The 21,720-nt window shown below is 41.8% G+C and overlaps 1 protein-coding gene across 1 annotated transcript in view; it reads left to right on the top strand.

The window, feature by feature from the left end:
• Window positions 1-21,720, top strand: part of CNTNAP5 (contactin associated protein like 5) — an 801,226-nt gene that overhangs the window by 727,877 nt on the left and 51,629 nt on the right. The gene's annotated exons all lie outside the window — the stretch shown is intronic.

The raw sequence follows: 21,720 nt of genomic DNA on the forward strand, positions 1-21,720 counted from the left end.
GGGCTATATATATGGTATGTATATTGCATATGGCATCACAGCTCACAGCTCACAGCAACCTCCAACTCCTGGGCTTAAGTGATTCTCCAGTCTCAGCCTCTCCAGTAGCTGGGACTGCAGGCACCTGCCACAATACCAGGCTATTTTTTTATTGCAGTTTGGCTGGGGCTGGGTTTGAACCCACCACCCTCAGTATATGGGACTGGTGCCCTACCCACTGAGCCACAGGTGCCACCTGAGATATTTAATTTCTCAGAGGCTGTTGCCATGGTTATAAAGTTTGATAGTACTGTCCACTTTTCATTTATGTTTAAAGTTGTAGCATAGATGAGGAAGAACATACAGTACACCTAAAATCGTGCCTACCACGTAAGAAGTTTTTAAAAAATTCAAGTTTCCTTTTCCTCTCAGTCTTTTCTACACTGTGTTTGGATAGTTGGATTTGCCTGAGATAGGGCTTCTGTATAAGCAATTGCTTAATAGATGTTTGCCAAAGACCTATTATGTGCCCTGCACATCAAAGCAAGAGACAGAAGATGGTTACCAGGGAGCAAATGTCAGCAAGTCGCTACATCTCAAGCGCCACGTGGAATCCCATGTGATGGATAATTTTCACATCATCCCAAATCATGAAAGTGGGGTAGACCAGTTTTAAATTGCTGATAAAGTGACAGATACAAGATTTGCTTCAGATACATTGCTCTAAAATCTGCGTTCTTACCTTCACATGATGGCACAGACTTTCACTGTCAGTAGTTCAGTCTAAAGTCAATGTCCAATGTCATTAATACAAACCACGCCTCTTTGTCCCTTGCCACATGTATGCACAATGACGCTTCCCTTCAGAGGGAAATTTTAGGCCAGGTTTAGTGGCTCAAGCCTGTAATCCTAGCACTGTGGGAGGCAGAGAAGGGAGGAACAGTTTAGCTCAAAAGTTTGAGACCAGCATGACCAAAAGCAAGACCCTATAACTATTAAAAATGGATAAATTATCCCGGTGTGATGGTGGGAGCCTATAGTCCCAGCTACTCAGGAGGCTGATGCAGAAAGATCACTTGAGTCCAAGAGTTTGAGGTTTCTGTGAGCTAGGCTGAGGCCATGGCACTCTACCAAGGGAGATAGAGTGAGACTCTCTAAAAATAAATAGTAAATAAATAAATATAAAAATAAAAAGAAATTTTTAGATAATTGACTCTAGTTTCATCTCACCAGCTGTACTTGCTCTGAAGAGTGAATTTACTGAGCACAGATCCCCAGGGAGAAATGGCTAATTAAGGCACAGGCTTCCCAGCCAGCTGTTCCACATGGTAAGAAGTAGTTCATGTTTAAATAGCCGGGCTGTAATGGGGGTGTCACAGCAGACGGCCTCTGCAAGCTGCCAGCAGACAGTTATTGCTGAGTGGCAATGGAAGTCCAGGCTGGCGCGATTCAATCTGTATGTAGCAGGACGATGCGTTCCTTAAATCACACCCAGGGAGCGCTGGGTGAAATCTTAACCTGTGAAAACAAACACAGTATGACACTGAGGGTGCCACTTCCCTGTCGGTAGATGCGTCCCCAACACCTTACTCTAGTGGGCTTGCTTTAAAGACATATGTGAAATAGCTTACAACGTATGCCTACTTACTGGTGAGAAGATAAAAACAAATACATACAAAAAGAAGAAATAACAAATGACCCTTAATCCTATGACCAAGATAAACAGGCTAAGATTTTTGGTTTTATCAGTGCTCTAGTGACCTCAGTCAAGTCATAAAACATTTGGACTCTTGGTTTCCTCATGTATCAAATGGAAATAATAACCTCTACTCTGAAGTGTTATTATGAGGATTATGTATGATAACGTGGGTAAAGCATTTAGCATGATGTGTGAAATATTGTTGATGTTTTTCTATCTATCTATGGATGTTGAAATGTAAATATAATCAGATTACACAGACTGTTTTAGAATTATCTTCATTTAATATTATGCTGTGGACCTCTTTACATATGGTTATATATTAGCAGATAAATTGTATCAGATGATATAGTTTGTTGGCATTTTTCTTAATGTAGACTAACATTGTTAGAAATGATACTTCGATTTTAACTTGTTGCTACTTCTTCTCCAAAGTTAATCATAAAATCAGTTGCCTACTGCTCAATGTTTGAGGTATCCATGATTGTTCTGGATAAATTCCTAGATGTAGAACTTTTAGATCTAAATATATGAAAAAAAAAAAAAAAGTATGGCCTTAGATACACATTGCAAATCGCTGGGATTGCTACAGGACTTGGCAAAGGTCCTTCCGGGCAACCTCCAGCTGAGCTCTTGGAATCAGGGGAGCTTGTAGGAGGTGAGCACTCTCCAGGGTGGCCACACCCAGATCCACGCCAGAAAGTCGGGTGTGCTTTTAAGGAGGTCTGAGGCATAAAATCCAGCTGTGGGACGGCATTTGGCACTACCCTGCCCCCCAGAAATGGTCTTAAGGTGCCAGGTTTCCAAACAGCGAGTATATGATGATTATCTATTGTGTGCTGTGGAAAGTGGAAACATTACATTATGTTTTTTTCAAAATCTAGCAAAACATCTGTGAAGTTCATATCCTTATTTTGCAGCTTGGGGCAAAGAGGATCGATGATGTGCCAAAACTCACACAGTAGAGAGTGACCACCTCCCTCTCCCGTCTTCTAACTGACGTAACAAAGATTCATAGAGGGGCTCTGTCTCCTGGCCCAGCTCACACGTACCATCATCAGGGAAAAGGGAACCCATGCCCTGGAAAATACATTCCCTATTCCCCTGTTCCAGTTAGATTGTTCAGGATATACACAGGGAGAAAAGAAAAAAAAATGAATTGGAACTGCAGTTGGTAACTCATGGTAAGAAACTATGCCTCTACTCTGGGGTCAGTGGCCAACCAAAGAAAGATTTAAAGACAAAGAACACAGAAGGGAGAAAAACTAACAAGGGGAAAAAGATAACATTGGCCAGGGAATGACTACAGTGAAAAAATTAGCTGAAAACAGGTTTAGAACATTATTCACCTTAGAACTCTCATGAAAGATTCTGGGATTTATGAATGGTTAGCAAAGTGCTGTGTAAAACTCCACACATAGACAGTTGTATATTGTTATTAATATTATTCAGAAGATAATATGCCAGGGCAGATATGAAAATCCTAATGTCCTCCAAAAATAAAAGCCACTTGTAAAGCGAAATTATTCCTGTCACAGACAGCTCATTCCCTTACAAGTTTTCATCATCAAACACTGAACATTAATTTAGTGGACTCTCCATAAAGAGAAGAATTGGAAATGGTGATTTGTTTTTCTCTTTTGGTTCACTTTTCCCTGGGAGAGGATTCCTGGCACTTTTATTTTATTTTATTTTTATTTTTATTTTTATTTTTATTATTTTTCTTTTTTCGGTTTTTGGCCAGGGCCAGGTTTGAACCCTCCACTTCTGGTATATGGGGCTGGTGCCCTACTCACCGAGCCACAGGTGCTGCCCTATTTTATTTTATTTTTTTTTGGGGGGGGGAATACAATGTGCTGGTTTCAAATACAATTTGAAATACCTTCAACAAACTGGTTAACATTGCTTTCACTGTACTTTCTTAATGATTGTCTTAAGACATTTATACTCTATACCTAGTAGATTTGACATGTACCCTTGTAATATTCACCATAGGTATGGTCTGACCAATTACCCTCCCTCCACCTGTCCTCCCCCCTCCCCTCCCTGGCACTTTTAGTCCTAATGACTCCCCTGTTCTTTCCTGCCCATCCTCCAGTAGGCATAGCTGACTCATCTCCCAGCGTGCTGTGGTCTTCGAGGATGAGAGTGGATTGCAATGTGTGTGTTTGTGACAGCTTCCATCCATGTTCCTGAGCATTCCACAAATGATTTCTCCCTACATCCAGAGGGAATATGCCCTGGGTTGTTTTGAAAGCATTTTACTTTCTTATGTGAGTCTCAATGTATAAATATGCTCTTACCCGGAGAGGCCATAATCCCCACTGAAGAGTTATTAATTACACACATACCTCATGTTTGTACTCCATCTTTCCCCAGGGAACTTGAAGCGCTTTGCAAATATGAATTGCAAGTAACAAATTTGATTTCTAAGACACCCATCTCTAAGGACTTAAGTTTATGCCTCTGTCAGCATTCTAACACTAGCAAAGCCCTCACAACCCAGAGGCAAAGGTAAGCACCTTTCAGCTCCCCCTGGATGAAGGGATTGTGGACAATAAACAGTTCCAAACTTACCCAAGTAGCAGCTGAACATGTCAGGGTCTGACTTGTAACTAGAATTTAAAACCGAGTAAGTGTGACACTGGCCTTTAGAAAGACAACCTTGGCTTTGTACTAGCATTGGGCCATCAAGAATTCTCACTAATTGACAAAAAAATTAAGGGGAAAGAGAATGTTCAAAACATGGGCTATAATTCTGTAACTCTGTGTTAATTATTGGCTTTGAAGCACCTTAGTGCCTAATTCTCAACTTTGACTAAAATAACTCACTTCTTTTCCGACTGCAGAAAATCATCTAGATGAAATGTATGCCGATCAGATGGCCCTGTTTGTTTCACAGCTTGCTCTATTTCTAGTCCCTCTCACCCAGGGAAAGGGGTGGGAACATTATTTAGGCCATTCCTGGGTTGAACACGGAATTCATCAGCAATTGAATTAGTATCTAGCAAATGTGGTATTTTAGGCCCTGTTCTGTTTACAAAACAGTAAATGAATAAGAACCGCTGGTTCTTTTCTATATAAACATACTTCTCCCAGGAATTCATCTATTCCAAAATTTCCCCTCTACTAGGCAGAAATTTGAACTTGAGATAAGGACTAGGTCTTTCAGAATTCTTAAACTGTGCCCACATAGCAAATTATACACATTCAGTTGGTATCAGCTGGTAATGAAACTTGCGCTCCAGGCAGCTGTTTGAGTGTTCAACGCCACACTTGCTTCTTTCCAATTCCCTGTTGTGCAAATGGAGCTCTTGTATACATAGTGCTGCATTAATAGGGCTCTTTTCAGAATCATTTGAAAATGACAAAAGTAAGGACGTGGAGTGTCAAGCCTAAGGCAGCTAGGGAGGGTGACGACGATGGTGACGCCGATGGTGTGTTTTTATCTTGATTCCTTATGGAATTTCTACAAATGTGACTTCAAAGAGATTAAATGATAATAATCAAAATAATAATCATAATACTAGTTAACTTTATGAAGGTGTGTGCCACATTCTGTAAAGTGCGTGTGGCTTCAGCCTCATGATTTCACGAAGTGCACCCTATGGTTAGATTCATTCTGCATACAAGGAAGGGAAAGCACGGGGTTGGTGGGTGTGTCCACCTCTCACCCAGGCTCTCAGGGGTAGCATCTGGAGGCGCCAGGGTCAGACCCAGGCCACTCCTTTGGCCTGCCCTTGAGAAACATGCTGATGGGCACACAGGCTCCAGGTTTAAACTGGGCCACTGTGTGGTGAAATTCTATGATGAGGTTGTCATTTGAAAGGGTTGTGGGAAGTCTTACGAGAGAACATGATTTCTTTCCATGCATTCTTACCAGTCTACCAGATGGAAAGCCGCAAGGACTAACTGGAAGGCAACGTTCCCAACTTGCCATAAAGTAGAGTGACTGTCCACGGCCAGCTGAGCCAACAGGACCCCAGTCTACACAGCCTCCCTGCTCATTATACACATTCAGTTGATATCAGCTGGGAGTGAAACTTGCACTCCAGGCGCTCTGAGATCTCCACCTCCACTCTCCACCTCTCTCAGAATTCCAGTCCCTCATTTCTTGCTGAGTTGTTTGCCATCTTGGGAAAATAATATTCCACATACACTTTTGTGGTTATGATCTATTTTCCCCATTGTAAAACTTGCAATTTCTCTTCCCATATTCTTACTTAAAACAAATAACTCCTTCATTCACCCATTAGATTCATATTTATTAACTACCACATGCTAGATGCCTTTGATTCATAAGTGCCTGAAGATCCAGAGGTGAGTGAGACAGAATCTCTGTCCTCCTGGAGCTCACATTGGGTTGTGAATAATAATAAAATAGCCAACCACACTGCAATTACAAACTGAAAGGGTTCATGTAACAAAATACAGGGTACCAAGACAGTTCATACCAGAGCGGGGTTGTGGGGTGAGGTGGGGGCAAAGAAGGCTTCCCCGCGGGAGGACTGTATGGGTTGACCTCTGAACACAGCTGGGCTGGCTGAGTTGGGTGGAGTTAAATGCAGAAGAGGAAACAGGTTGTGCAGAAGTTCTCTTCTGCAGGAGGACAGATGTGCAGGAACTGAGGGGAGGTCTACCCAGCCACACAGTATGAAGGTGAGAGATGAGAGTGGCGGATAACAGGCTGGGTCCAGATCACCCCTGGCCCTGACATCCTAGGGGCAGGGTTATTCCCTTGGCATTAATGTAAATACGCCTGCCCCACCCCCACATTTTGTGAAATCTTCTCTTCTCTTATCTAATCTCACACTATCCCTTATGCAGGACTGCTTGGAGGCGGCTGGGAATCTCTCCTCAATGTCAGGGATATCCAAAAATGCCATGACATTTTATTTTCCTCTCAACAAAAGCACATTTGCCTCTTTTTCAACTTTGCTAGAACTGAACAAATACATTTGATGTAATGAAAAAAAGGGCATCATTTTTTCCTGTGCACAGGTTTTCTGAAATGCATCATTTTTCAGTTGGCAGGAATGTAGACAGCTCCTACTATGTGCAAGGAATAGTGAGGAAGTCATAAAGCTTGAGAGGATATGGGAGTCCTTGGGATGGAGCAGAGCACATGGGGAGGAGACTCTGGGAGATAGGATTAATAGGTTGAGTTAGGATGAGAGAATACAGGCCAGGTGCTGGATTTTGATAATGCATAGAGGGCGTTCTTCACGTGAAGTCACACTGCCACAGGCAGGGTGGAGGGAGATACATTTGTTGCTGGTCTGTGGGGAGATTGCGAGGAGAAGAACGGTCAGAGGACTGGCCAGACAGTAGAGAATCCTCGCAAACAAGCTGGCCCTCTGTCTGCCTGTTGAATCCTCCACCAGATCCTGACACCTTTCCTTTGAGCTGTGATATTTTTTTGTTTGTAGATGGTTCCCTGGTAGATAGGAGTCCCAGAGAACAGGGCCTACAGCTGGGTGCCCCCCAGGCTAGAAAAAGCTGCGTAGTAGGCCCCCAGTAAACAGGCTGCGTCTGACTGTTGACTCAGCACCATCACATCACAGAACAGGTGGGAGGTGGAAGCAGAACTTGGAGCCCCCCACCAGGAGTGTTCTCCACCTGACGGTCTTTATGCTGATAAATAAGATCCTATGGTTACTGTTATGTCTTGATGACTGTGCATTATGAAAAGGGCCTCAAGTTATTTGTGAGCTAGTTGCTCTATTTGCTAACGATTTTAGAAAATGGTTTAGAAAATCATCTCTAATTGACCACCATTTATATTTTCATTTCTGGAAGTGCCTGAAGCAGCACTAACTGCTCCGTCTTCCCCGTTCTCGAGGCTGCACAGGGATGACAGACACTAGAAAAACTCAAGAAACCGAGAGTGGGGGCCATACTGACCAAGTTACATCTTTTACATTTTTAAAATTTAGGAAATATCATTCCAAACCTGAGCCACTTTCTTTTTTAAAAATATGAGAAGCTGAGGAAACATCGTAGAGCTGGTTACTGCAGACGGTATTGCTCAGATGCCTGTTATGAGGATGTCTGTGCAGTGGGTCAAATCACCACCACCACACAACCTGGGGAGACATCCTGGCATTTACAGCAGCGCTTCTTTTGAAATTATCTTCATTAAGTACCATTTAGGAAAGACAAAAGGGTGAGTTTACAAAAATTCACGGCTCCATAGCAATAAAGGCTTCCTCAAAGGATCAGAGTTGTGTTTCATGGCCCAGATTTCTCGGCATGTTCTGGCTTCTCCGTGTTTCCGGCGTGGAGACCCACCTTCCACCCAACCCAGACACACACTCACTCCATCCTTTTCTCCATCCCCTGCCTTTGGACATGCTCTGACCACTCGTAAAATCCTCTGTTTCCCTTTTGTCCTCATGGCTAAATCTTGATGTGGTTTTGAAGACCCCAGTTCGGGACTCATCTCTCCCGCCAAGCCTGCTGTGAATTTCCAGGTGTCCCACTGGTGCGCATGCGCATTCCCTCCACTTGTGCATTCCCGCTGTGCGGTGTAACTGCTGCTGGTTGAGTTGCTCGCTAGATTGTACCGCAGGAGGAGGAAGCCGGTGCCTTTCTTCTCTAGCCAGTGTTCATGCCCACATCCCTGGCACAGGTGGGTGCTGACCTTCTGTCTGCTCCATGCTGACGGAGGGACCACTCCAGCCGAGTCCCACACTGGGTACTACAGAGATGTGAGAAAATGAGGACGAGCTCCCTGCTAGAAAGAAGTAGTTGATTCCAGTGGCATTTCAGCCAACAAGGTAACAAGCCACAAATTGTGACCCTAGATTTCTGCTAAATTGCATTGCTCTATACTTTTAAAAAATTGTTCAAAAACACACAATGCCTAACATTAGCTCTAAGTATTATACAGTTTTAAGTGTCATGATCAAAAGCATCTATGTTGAAAAGCAATCGTATGGTAACAAGTGCACATAAAATTTACAAAGCTGCCTCATCCTGCATCCTGAATAAGGCAGAGTTACTACATTGAGTCCTAATGACTGTTGCCTTCAAATCCCATAAATTATATACAAATAAGAGGAGAGAGTTTGTAAACGTAAGTGAACTCTAATTGGGTCTCGGAAGAAACAAAAGCAAATCTTTAATAGATCAATGAAATCTCTAAACACATAAAACATCAGCTGGTTTCTCCCATGGAGTTTTGTGACCTGTGCCTTGGCACCTGCTGTAGAGACTGGATTCAGAGGACAGGCCTGAACCAAGGGACCTGTTTGGTTTCATTTGTATATAGAAACAGAAAAATGACAATTAAAGAAACACCTCATTTCATAATTCAATGTGTTTTTCTTTCTTTGAAGGAGGGCTGCCATTCAGTGAAGCAGGGAGTAGGAAAACTGATCACTATGGAGTCTCAGGAGGGAGTAGCAATGTCTCTGCCTTCTTCCCCAGTAACAGGCTCTTTCTCTATGCAGATGCCTTTTGAGGGAAGGCAGGTTGTGGAATATTTTGTGCAAACATACACACGGAAGCACAGGAATAGAAGAAGATAATTGTTGCTTATTAAGATGCTCAGAATAGGGCTGAATAAAGTAAACCAGAACCCATCGCCGAATGGAGGATTTGGTACCTGTTTATTACTTCCTCTGAGAGTTTTCAAGGTTGTTTTTGAATAAGAAATGAATTGAGCCCTAGAAAACCATCATAGCCGAGTGGATCTGGGAATGCTCAGCACATTACAGCTACTGACTCATGAGAAATTCTCAAATAGCTGAGAATATTTTCTCTAAGATAGCTGATTCTTTTCAGGGCTAATCTGCCCTCACCTTGCCTGAGATAGAAACTGTGGAGAAAAACCTTAACGTTTACCTTTACTATAGAAAGTGACTTTGTTGTCCATAGAATTTGCAAAAGCATAAAATGTCTCTTTTCCCAAGTGGCTTAAAAATGTTTGTCTGATTTTTAAAATTTAAAGTCATTGCACTGTTTTTTTTAAAAGTTTACTTGACAAATAAAAATTGAATACATTCAAGTGTATAATGGGATGATTTAATATATCATGATTATCAAAATCAAATTAATTAACACATCCAGCACCATACTGCACAAAAAATTGTGGAAATGTCTTTATTTTATAGCTGGAAGTTTGTACCCTTTGGCCAACACCTCTTCATTTCCCCAGCCACTGGCCATCTTCATTCTAGTCTCTTCTTCCGAGTTCTACTGTTCATAGTTCACAAGGAAATGAGAATATATGGTGTGTGTCTTTCATTTAGCATTGTATCTTTTAACATCATCCATGTTGTTTAAAGTGGAAAGATTTCTTTTTTAATGTCTGAAAAATATCCTACTATATGTATATATTTGTGTGTATATGTGTATATGAGTGTGTATATATGCATGTATAGGTATGTATATACGTGTGCCTATACTTTGTGTATATGTGTGTATATGTGTATATGTGTGTGTATATATACTTGTATATGTGTATGTATGTATGTATATATGCATGTATAGGTGTGTATATACATGTGTCTATACTTTGTGTATATGTGTATGTGTGTGTATATATACTTGTATATGTGTATGTGTGTATATATGCATGTATAGGTGTGTATATACGTGTGCCTATACTTTGTGTATATGTGTGTGTATATATACTTGTATATGTGTATGTATGTATGTATATATGCATGTATAGGTGTGTATATACGTGTGTATATACTTTGTGTATATGTGTATGTGTGTGTATATATACTTGTATATGTGCATGTGTGTATATATGCATGTATAGGTGTATATATGTGTATATACATGTGTATATACTTGTATATGTGTATGTGTGTATATATGTGTATATATACATGTATATGTGTACACATATCTGTGTGTATGTATTATGTGTACATGCACACACATGTACACCCTGCATTTTCTGTATCTATCCATCTCTCAATGGACATTTATGTTGCTTCCATATCTTGGCTACTGTAAATAACGCTGAAATGAACATGTGGGTGCAGATACTCTTTGTGGTTCTGCTTTTATTGCCTTACAGGCCGAAGCAGCATGGCTGGGTCATGTGGTAGTTCTACTTTTGATTTGTTGAGGAGCCTCAATACTGTTTTTCAAATTTCCATTTCAACAACACTGCACCAAAGTTCCCTTTTCCCCAGCTCTCCCCAACTCTCGCTGTTTATTGTCTGTCTTGGTAATAGCCATCCTGACGGGTGTGAGGTGACAACTTACCTCAGCTTTGATTTGCATTTCTCTGAAAAGCAGTGTTATTGAGCACCATTTTATACACCTGTTCATCATATGTACATTTTCTTTTGCAGTTTTTGGCCGGAGCTGGGTTTGAACCTACCACCACCAGCGCCCACTCCTTGAGCTACAGGCACTGCCCCATCATGTGTACATTTTCTCTAGAAAAATATCTATTTCCCCATTTTCTAATCAGGTTATTGAATTTTTTATTTGCTATTGTTTTGAATTCCTTATATATTTTGCCTATTAACTCCTTACTAGATATATAATTTGCAGATACTTTCTCCTACCCTGCAGGTCACCTTTTAATTTTACTGACAGTTTCTTTTGCTGTGCAGAAGCTTTTTAGTTTGATGGAGTCTTGCTTGTTTATCATTGCTTTTGTCGCCTAGGTTTTAGTGTCATATCCAAAACATCACTGCCAAAGATCCATGTCAGGAGCTTTTCCCTTATGTTATTTATGGTTTCAGATTTTATATTCAATTCTTTAATGCATTTCAAGTTAATTTTTGTATACAGTGTGAGACAAGGATCCAATATTACTAGCTGGCATGGGAATGTCCAGTTTTCCCAGCACCATTTATTTCAGAGACCATTTGTGTCCCATCGTGTATTCTTGTTGCCTTTGTCAAGTATCAGTTGATCATAAGTGTGTGGATTTATTTCTGGGCTCTTTGCTTTGTTACATTGGTCTGTGTGACTGTTTTTATATAAATACCATATTGGGTTTTATTTTTCCTTAGACTTTGACATTTTATTAATTACCCCAAAGCTATTTTTTCATACTTGACATTATTATTATTCTACAGTCACTGTAGGAAATCACCGGAAAGCCACATTCCTTCAAAATTTACTGAGAAAATGTTGTTTTAAAATTATCTTCCAACTACACAAGAGAACAGTAGCATTTTATTCTAAAATTACCTCCAGATCTCTCTGGCATTTTTCCCCCCCTCTGGCATTTTTTTATTAATTATTCACTTAGTGGTGACAACCAGAATTCTTTTTTAAATTTTAGAAGGTTAAGGGGTACACGTGTTTTGTTTACATACTTTGTTTTTGTACATATTGAGTCAAAGTTATACACATAAGTGTGCCCTTCCCTCAAAGAATCTGCATCCAGTGAGTATGAATTTGCCCCTCCCCCTTCTTCCCCCAGCTTGATTGTCATAGAGATTTACTTCCCTATGTTCACTTAAGTGCTGCTCAGTTCCTTCTAATTTGATTTTGAGTACATGTGTTTTTTTCTTCATTCTTGTAAGGTTTCACTTAGAAGAATGTTTTCCAGTTCTCTCCAGGTTGTCCAAAAAGAAACTAGCTCACCATTTTTCATGGCTGCGTTATACTCCATGGTCTGCATAGACCAAATTTTATTAATCCACTCATGTATTGGTGGACACCTGGGTTGTTTCCACATCTTTGCAATTGTGCCTTGTCCAGGCTAAACATTCAAATGAGGTGTCATTTTTGTACAATGATTTTATTTTTCCTTTGAGTATATACCCACCCAAGGGATTGCTCGGTTAAATGGTAGGTCTGCTTTAAGTTCTTTTAGGTATTTTCATACAGTTTTCCATAGAGTTTGCACTAATTTTTTGAAGTCCCACCCACAGTGTAGAAGAGTTCCTTTCTCTCTGAATACACATCAGCATCTATGGTTTGGGGGCTTTTCAATAAAAACCATTCTCATTGGAGTTAGGGGATATCTCACTGTGGTTTTGATTTGCATTTCCCTGATGAATAGAGACTTTGACCATTTTTCCAGGAGTTTTTGGCCATTAGTATATCTCCATTTGAAAAGTTTCTGTTCATGTCTTTTGCCCACTTTTTAATGGGGTTCTTTGGTCATATTCTTTTGACTACTATAATTTTTAATATAGTTTGAAATCGGAGAGTATAATGCCTCCTGCTTTGTTCTTCTTTCTCAAAATTGCTTTTACTAGTTCGGGTATGTTTTTGTTCCATATAAATTCTAAAATTGTTTTTTTTTCCTATTTCTTTGGAAAATGCCATTACACTTTAATAGGAGTTACACTGAATCTGTAGATCACTTTAGGTGGTATTGATGTTTGAGCAACATTAATTCATCCAGTCTATGAACATGACCTATCTGTCTATTTGTTTCAGGCTTCTAAAATTTCTTTTATCAATGTCTTATCTCATTGCGTTTAACATTCAATTGTTCATGCAATGATTTGGAGACAAGCCCTGGACAATGGAGTTTGGTTTCAAAACAGCAAAAATTTGTGTTTTAGTGTTTTCCCTGTAAAGTCTGAGTGAGATTATCACATGTCTTCAACTAAAGGGTTTTTATTAAATTTTTTATTTTTATATGATGTGATTGCTAAGTAAAAATGCCAAACACAGCTGCTCACCACTAGGAAAATGTAGATCACAGTCAAATTACAGGATAAAGCTGCATGAAATGGCTGATGTTTAAATGTCCAATCCTACTAGAGAGACCTGAATTTCCCCACATGTAAAATTAGCATAAAAATCATAATATGTATGTGATGTGTTAAGGTTAAAGAATGAAATGTAAGGAAAGCATTTAAGATATCCCTAAAAAAAAATGATCAACCCATTGTATTTTAATAATACTGGTTATAAAAATAGGTAATTAATTTTGTCCTCCCCCCTCAAATTCACATGTACCTGGAACTCAGCATGTGATCTGATTCAGAAATAAAGTCTTAACAGATGTAACTAATTGAGTTAAAATGAGATCATATGGGATTAGAGTGGGCCCTAAATCCAATGACTGATGTCCCTTCAATGAGAAGGAGATGTGGATGCAGAGATGCAGAGACAGGAACACACAGGGAAGAATGTCCAGCAACAGGATGACAGAGCAGAGATGGGGATGGTGTATCTGTGCACTGGGGATGCCAAGAGTTGTCAGGAACAATCAGAAGCTGCAAGACTCAAAGGACAGTTCTCCCTTGGAGCCATTAAAGGAAGCATGAACTTGCTGATACTTTCATTTCAAACTTCTGGCTTCTGAAACCATGTTGTTACTGTAGCCTTAGGAAGCTAAAGAGAAGGTAAATGGAACCACAGCCCTCCATGAGATGGAGAGCAAAGTGAAGTTCATAGATGGAGCCCTGGCACTTCACCATTTAGAAGGCAGAGAGAAATGGAGAGAGAGAAGGAACCACCAATAAAGTAGAAAGAAAACCGGGGGGAGAAACATTCTGGAGGTGGAGAATTTTAGGAAGGGATGAGAATGACTGTGTGGAATGTTGTTGAAAATAAGATGAAGATTGTTAAGATGAAGATTGTTAATCTCCTGTCCACATATAGGCGACCTTGGCAGTTTTTGTGGGGTCCCAGGGTGAAATCTGACTGGAGTGAGTTTAAGAATAAATAGGAAGGAGGAATTGGAGAAAGAAAGTATAAATAATGCCACAGGAGATTTATTGCAAACTGGAAGAGAACAGAGAAATATGACAATAGACAAAATTAAGAAAGTTGAAGACTTTTGTCAGCTAAGATAGGAAAAAAGCTAACAATGTAGTAGAAAGGGTAGAATTTAAAAACAAATTATAAAGGAGAAGAGGGCATTGCCCAAATGATGTCTTTGAGTAGATGAGGCTGAGAAGGACTGCCTGCAGCAGCATTAGGCAAAAGCATGAATGGAGTGTACATTCATAGGAAGAAAGAGCATAGAGGGTCAGAAATAGACAGGTCAGTAAATGTGGGAGCAGGACTTCATGGAAGTTCTTTTCTAATTGCTTCAGTTTTCTTAGAGAAGCAGGATGCATGGTTATTAGCTGAGAGTGAGGGAGGAGAAGGCCAAATTGCAGGTGTAAGAAATTGAAGAAGGCATTGTGGTCGTCTGAGCCATTTAATGAGATGAGTAGACTGAGATTGGCAGGACGAGGCCCCTTGAAGTTGGCAAGCGTGGATCGAAAGTGGCTATGAGTATGTGTGTGCCACAGATAACCAAGCAGGAGTAGAGTAAATAAATAGCTATAGGTCTACCCCTCACATACTACATTAGATGAAGCAAGAACAGGCCAACAGGCTTGAGACTACGCATTGGAGGGTGGAGGAGGACTAGGCAACATGAGCTGGGACAGGAGAGAGAAGAGGACCCAAGGGGTTAATGAGCAGTGAGTCACTGGTAGCTCAATCCTCAGCCTAAGTGCTTGGCAAGTCCAGGTATTACCAAAGTAGAAAGGGAGGAGGGAGTAGTCAGAGAATAGATTTCTCATAATTAGAATTACCGAGGGGATGAAATTATTAGTAATAAAAATCACTGAAGTCTGACATTAATTCCATGATGCACTAATCCTTCATGACTGCCAGTTTGGGAGGCAGTTGGCAGAGGTACCAAGGCAGGCACGTGAGGATATGGAAGAAGGCATCGCTGTGTGGGTCACGTCAGACCTAGGCTGTGAATGAGAAGGCGCCTTCTGGCAAAGGTCTGTAAGATGATCATTCCAGGTGGGGAGGACAGTGGAAATGAATTCTCTGCGGCAGGAGTGAGTCCAGCACATTAGACATAAAGTAGGTCAGTTATAGTTGGAACATAGTGGTGAGGGTAAGAGTGGAATAGCTCTCCTGGCCTGTTGCACTGCTCCAGGAGATCAGAGAGGTACAGAGAAAAATCACGTAGATGCTTGCAGGCCATGAGAAAGAATCTGTACTTTATTTTAAGTGCATTGGAGAACCCTTAAACATTTGAAGCAGCATCTTCAGACTGAGAGCTGAAATGCTTATTTTGACTGCTGTGCAGGGAATGGATGGGTGGGGTTGGAGGCAGGAGAGAAGCCTGGAATGCAGGTGACAGCTCAGATGTGTCAAAGTGGTCCAGGTCCTTGCAGTGTGGCAGTGGAGCTGGAAAGGGCTCATAGATACAGGATTTATTGATTTTTGTAGAGACCAGAGAGCTGTTGATGACTTAGATTGGGAGATGTGTAGGGGTGCTGGTGAGAGAAATGAAACAGTGGAAAAAAAGAGAGTCTCCTGAAACCTGGCAGAGGGACTGGTCAGTAGGGTGGTCTGGGCAGTAAAAACTAAAGTAAGCATAGACACTGGTGTGCATCTGGGCTTGACACAGACTGATACAGATGGAGAGGGAGCACCACATAGAGGGCCCCTTCTTTCAAAGTGAAATGGAAAAGTGAGAAATTGGCAATACTCTACTAAAGGAAAATAAGAGAACTGACTCCTGCTCCACAGTGGTGGTGCAAGGCCTGGATCAGTCTTCCCTTTGATGCTGTGAGACTCAGTAGTGTCCCATTTCTCTCCTGTTAGATCTGACACACACATCGTGGTACGCAGACCAGTGTTCTTACAACATCACTCTGTGTGGAACAGTCCAGCTGCACATGTGCTTAAAGCTCCCTACAGGGTTTGTCTTTACAGAAACAAGTTTAAATTCCTTGGCGTCGTTGCATAGGCCTTCTCGTTACCATTCTAGTTCAAGTTCCCACTCATCTTGCAGGGGCACGGTTTACCTGTCTGTTCAAATGAGGAGATTCACAAGGCACATGCCTGCTACTGTTCTTGTCAGCTCCCCTTGCCTACTGTTCCACTGCTTCAGGACTGGTGAGATCCAGCCACACAGCTCTGCTTCTATCTCTGCAGCTTCGTAGTGTATCATTTTTCCCCTCCCGACTAAGTTCTACCTTCCTGCAATAAACCTCTGAAAAATTCTTTCTAACTGCTTCTATCCTGTGTGTGTTTCATCCCTGCAGACTGCAACCTGGCTGAGAGCCAACAAGGAAAACCACGTTGGGGAAAATGATGATAGTCAATACAAGCTGAAGACACAGGTCTGAGGCTCCCTGGAGGAAGGGGCACATTGTCCCACCCTGAGTGGCAGACTGGGATGCGCAGCAGTTCTCTGGCTTCTTCAGAAGGCTCTTATTGATTCTAACAAGAGCACATATGCAAAATGTAAAAATGCCAAAAGAATCCCAGGTTAAGAGAATCCCAGTCCCCAAAAGATCAGATAGAGAGAGAGGCTGGGTAAAAAGGTAGGGGGTTGCTAACAAATGGCTGATAGCTTCTTTAGAAAAGGGGAGGGGAAAACCAGTTCTGTCCCCACAGGGGAAGTAAACTAGGTTCCCTAATCTATCAGGAATTCAAAGGGTTCGGCTCTGCTTCAGTCCCGCCCCACCTGTTGACTCTCAGCGCACAGGCATAGTCCGTCCTGTCCAGGCACCTCTGGACTCTTTTCATATTCAGTGGTCTTGATGAGCCCCCAGCCATCACACATCTGCGTGCTTTACCCTGGACACCCCTGGATTGAGCTGGGATGCCCCACGGAGAAGTCAACTATCCACCTCCCCCACCCTTGTAACTGATTATTACTTTTTGACACAAAACATGCATTCTATGCTGTCACATTGTCTACCTTGCCCTCTGCTCATCTGAATCCATTTCTCTTTCCATCCTCTCATCTTCCTGTGCTCCCCACCTGTCTTTGGAGGCAGCGGGGGACAGCAGAAAGATCACATGCTTTATACCAGCGGTTCTCAACCTGTGGGTTGCGACCCACAGGAAGTGTATTAAAGGGCCACGGCATTAGGAAGGTTGAGAACCACTGCTTTACACACTTTAAGGGCTGTCTGTACTCCTGGGTTTGAATGTCATATTTTTACTTGTGGAGCTTTTTTGCCTCTCTGAAACTCCATTTCCAGCCTGAGGATTTCATGAGAAAAGCACCTTTAGCACTAGGTTAAGTGCCTAATACATGGTAGGCACATCGTAGCAGAAAGTGTAACCGCTGCTTTTGTCTCCTTCAACTAGATTATAAGCTCTTTGAAGATAGAACTGTAGCATTTTAACGATGTGTTTCTCTAGTGTCTTATGCACGGCAGGCCTTGAATAAATATTAGTTTATAATTTTGGTGAAGCGATGATAACATTTTCCATAGTGGCTATTTTATTAAAGAAATGTCTTCTAGAGATTTAAGATAGCAAGCCCTGCGTTGCTCTCTGTAGACACAAAGATGAATAAGCAACCATTTCTCCTAGGGGAGCTTAAATTCAAGAGGATGAAAAGACAAAAGAGTCTTGATAAATCAAGATTGGTATTAAAAGCAAGCACAGTGGCAGAATAGTGAAAGGAAAGATCGTATCACTCTTAGGGGCAAGTGGGGAACTCAGTCACATGCATGGGGTCTTAAATAACGAGGAAGAGGTTTCTGTAAGAAGACAAAGGAGTGTTTTTAGCTAAGGGAAATATAAAAATAAAACAAAAACGTGCCATGTACAGAAGTAAGAACAAGCATTATTTGGGGGGATGCAGAGTGTTCAGGTGTGACCAAGATATGAACAAGATGTATGTGATGAAGTTGGCAAAGAAAGAAAAAGGGTTAAGAAATTGGAATTTCATCATGTAGAATTAGGAAGTCTTAGGAATTTTCAGGCACTACGGTCACATGAGCAATATAGTGTTACGGTATTCATAGTAATGGCAGCACGGAAAGCAGATTAGAGTAGGAACACTAGCAAGGAGGAAAAAGGTAAAATCTGCAAAAAATAATGTTCTTTGACAACTTTCCCCTAACTTCCACCTCGAGACTCCCAGCTAGACATCATTTGGAATTTTCAATTTCAAGTTTCTGGCCCATCATTCCCCCTCTCATGTATAGCTGATTGTCATGCAGGATATAAACAATAAAATGTCTTATGACAAGGTCCTTGGTGAACCTTTGTTGAGAATTAGAGCAGCTGTGAAAGTGGGTCCAATGTCTCCCAGGATGAGCACAGTTTCTCTTTAATCTGGGAGGCTCTTTACTGAACCAGTTATATCTACCTAGATGTGTACAGAGAATCCAAAATAGATCACCTTAACACTTAGTCAAATAATACGGGAAGCTTGTTTGGCCTGACCTCTGGACATTTAGAGTGTGGTATCCCAAGGGTCAGGCCAGCCAGGAAGGGCTGTGCTCTGGACTGCGGCTCATAGGGCTCAAATGTCTGTTATAAGAAGCTGTCCAGGGAAGATGTGACTAAATCCTAGTAGGCTGAGATTTGTTTGTTTGTTTGAGATAGAATTGCTATTACCCTGGGTAGAATATTGTGATGTTATAGCTCACAGCAACCTCAAATTCATGGGCTCACATGATCTTCTTGCCTCCGCCACCCAGAGTAGCTGAGACTACAGGTGTTTGCCACACCTGGCTAATTTTTCTACTTTTGGTAGAGATGGGATCTTGTTCTTCCTCAAGTTGGTCTCTAACTCCCAAGCTCAAGAAATCCTCCTGCCTTGGCCTCCCCAAATGCTAGGATTACAGCCATCAGTTATTGTGCCAGCCAATAGGCTGAGATTTTTTCTCTGAGGGGGCAGGTGTTTTCCACTGCACTCCTGGCAGACTAAGGAATTCTATCTACCAAATGAGGCTATTGGTAGAAGTGGGGCAGGAGAGAAGAGGGTGGTGACTACAGGAAGCTCTCTCTAGACCCCATTCTTATTTCGCCTCAAGCAACTCTACAATATCCTGTTCCTATACTGGTCTTCATTATATATATCATTATGTATTTTGAATAAAATGTTTGAATTTGAAAACCATTGCACATACAAGGCAAATCCAGAGGCATGGGAAAGAGATGGAATCCTAAACATAGGCAAGACGCAGAAGGTTCCAGGCAGTCCATGGGTATACAGATGTGAATGGATTTCCTGAGAGGTTAGGACCCCAGATCCAGGAAGGGAGGAGACTAAACCCAGACAGACACTGCTCCCACAGGGGCCACCAGCAGTTATGAGGTATCTTAGGTATGTAACCCTTGGGATTTTCCAGGTAGATGTATGTCCAATACAAGGCCAGTAAACTCCAGAGTGAGGCAGGACCTAAGAGCAATTGGTTCCTGAATATATTGAAAATAAATGCCACCTAGAATCACACTGTTTCAGAAATGTTATTGTTTAGATATGAACAATTTCTGAGCCCCACTGAATTATTTTGGTCCTTTCTCCATCCCTCCCTACATCTCTTCCTTCCTTCCTTCTTTCTCTTCTTCCTTCCTTCCTCCCTTCCTCCTTTTTTTCTTTTCTTTTTTTCTTCTTTTTCCTTCCTTCCAAATTGACTGAGCATTTACCATGGACCAGGCACTGGGAATCCAAGAATGGCTAAGTTGTGTCCCACCCCTAAGGAGTTTACTGATTTGTGTGTGAGATGGGCAAGTAAAAAGACAGCATAGTACATGTTAGGGTAGATGATGGAGGCCTTGGAGCAGCAGCAGACACCTCACAGAGGCCAGAGTGGGGTTACATGAAACTGTGAAGAATGGGTCAGCAAATGAGAAGGGTTGTCATAGAAAGCCCTTTTGGACAGAGATGTTCACTGTGGGCCATTGTGGTACATGCCAACCCCATGATTTTTTGGAACCGCCTGGATTTATCTTCTGAATCTGACTCCATCACTTCATAAGAACAATGTAAAGTATTCACTTTCTAGTGCCTCTGTTTTTTCATCTGTAAAATGGATAAAAGTAAAGAACATTCAGGATAAGAGAGGAGTAATGAGCAGGAACTCAATCATAGTGAGATGCGTGCACTTAGCCAAGGAGGGTGACTCTGTCTAGACAGTGGCAAGGGGGTTCATCGGGATGTGACCACCTCCTCTTTGAACAAGATTCCTTATCTTTGTACTTAAATATTTCTTTTGAAATAAAAATTTTCCACTTGTTTTTTAAAGCAGCGCTGGTAATACTTGTTGATAAATTCTAGAAATAATGACACAGACTTTGCGTGAAGATGTTAAATAAGAAGCAGCAGTCGCTGGACAGCACTTGATGCTGCAGCGGTGACAGGACACTTAAAACCTTCTACAGGGAGCTTGCTGGTGACAAAGGTTTTCCATTGTATGTTTGTTTATTTCAGAAGCAGACTTAGAAAAGAGGGCCTATGTGAGGCTCAAACCAGTTTTATTTTTAATTTCCACGTTGTGAACGTCTTGTCTCTGTCCACACACGCATGCACAAAGTAATATGTGCCCTTTATAATGTAGCAATGTTAATACTTAATATATATGCAGACAAAAAAAAAAAAACTGAGACTAAATAGGGAAGGAGTGCATTTCAGAGTGTCAGAGAAATCAGAGTGGCACAGTGCACTCCTGGCAACACAGTCCCCTCCTGGACAGCACCCCCCCGTGTCACACAGTATTTACCACTGTGGTAGCCGCAGTGGAAGCAGGAGGGGACTGGAAACTCTCGGGAGGAGTAGGGAAAGCACAGGTGAAGCAAGCTCAGGAGGGAGAGCAGGGTCTCAGGACAGGGGACAGCTGTGGTCTCTGGGGTCCTGCAGAGACAAGCAGACATGGACAGCAGTGCCAACCAAGACAGTGAGCTGCTGGGTCACCCAAGGGCACAGCAGGACAGTGGAGATGCCTCTGAGCTCCGTGGCTGAGCACCTGAGGTAGATGATGGGGATAGGGATTAAAGACCCCCAGTGCTGGGCCCCGGCCCTCCTCCATGTGTGTGTGAGTATGACTTACCCAAACAGTGAGATAGTGAAAGTTCAAACAGTCTTAAGGAGTGTGGTATTTTTCCCCACGCCTAGCACTTAATTATCATACTGCTTTACTTTATTAGGCTGAATAAATATCAAAACACCTAGATTCTTAGAGTTAGAAAAAGCCTGGAAGTGCACACTGCCCAGCAGCCCACTACAGGACAAGGCGGGCCTTTCACAGGCAGTGGGGTCACCATGGCTTTGTTTGCACATGGCACCAAGTGGACCAGCTCCTCTCAGTACCACATGTGCTGCTAAGAGAGCAGTGATTCATTTTTAAGGGATAAAATAACAAATGCAATAATATCTGGAAATCTGT

This window comes from Otolemur garnettii, unplaced genomic scaffold (assembly GCF_000181295.1).
Source record: "Otolemur garnettii isolate 467f Iridium unplaced genomic scaffold, OtoGar3 scaffold00059, whole genome shotgun sequence".
Lineage (NCBI taxonomy): Eukaryota > Metazoa > Chordata > Mammalia > Primates > Galagidae > Otolemur > Otolemur garnettii.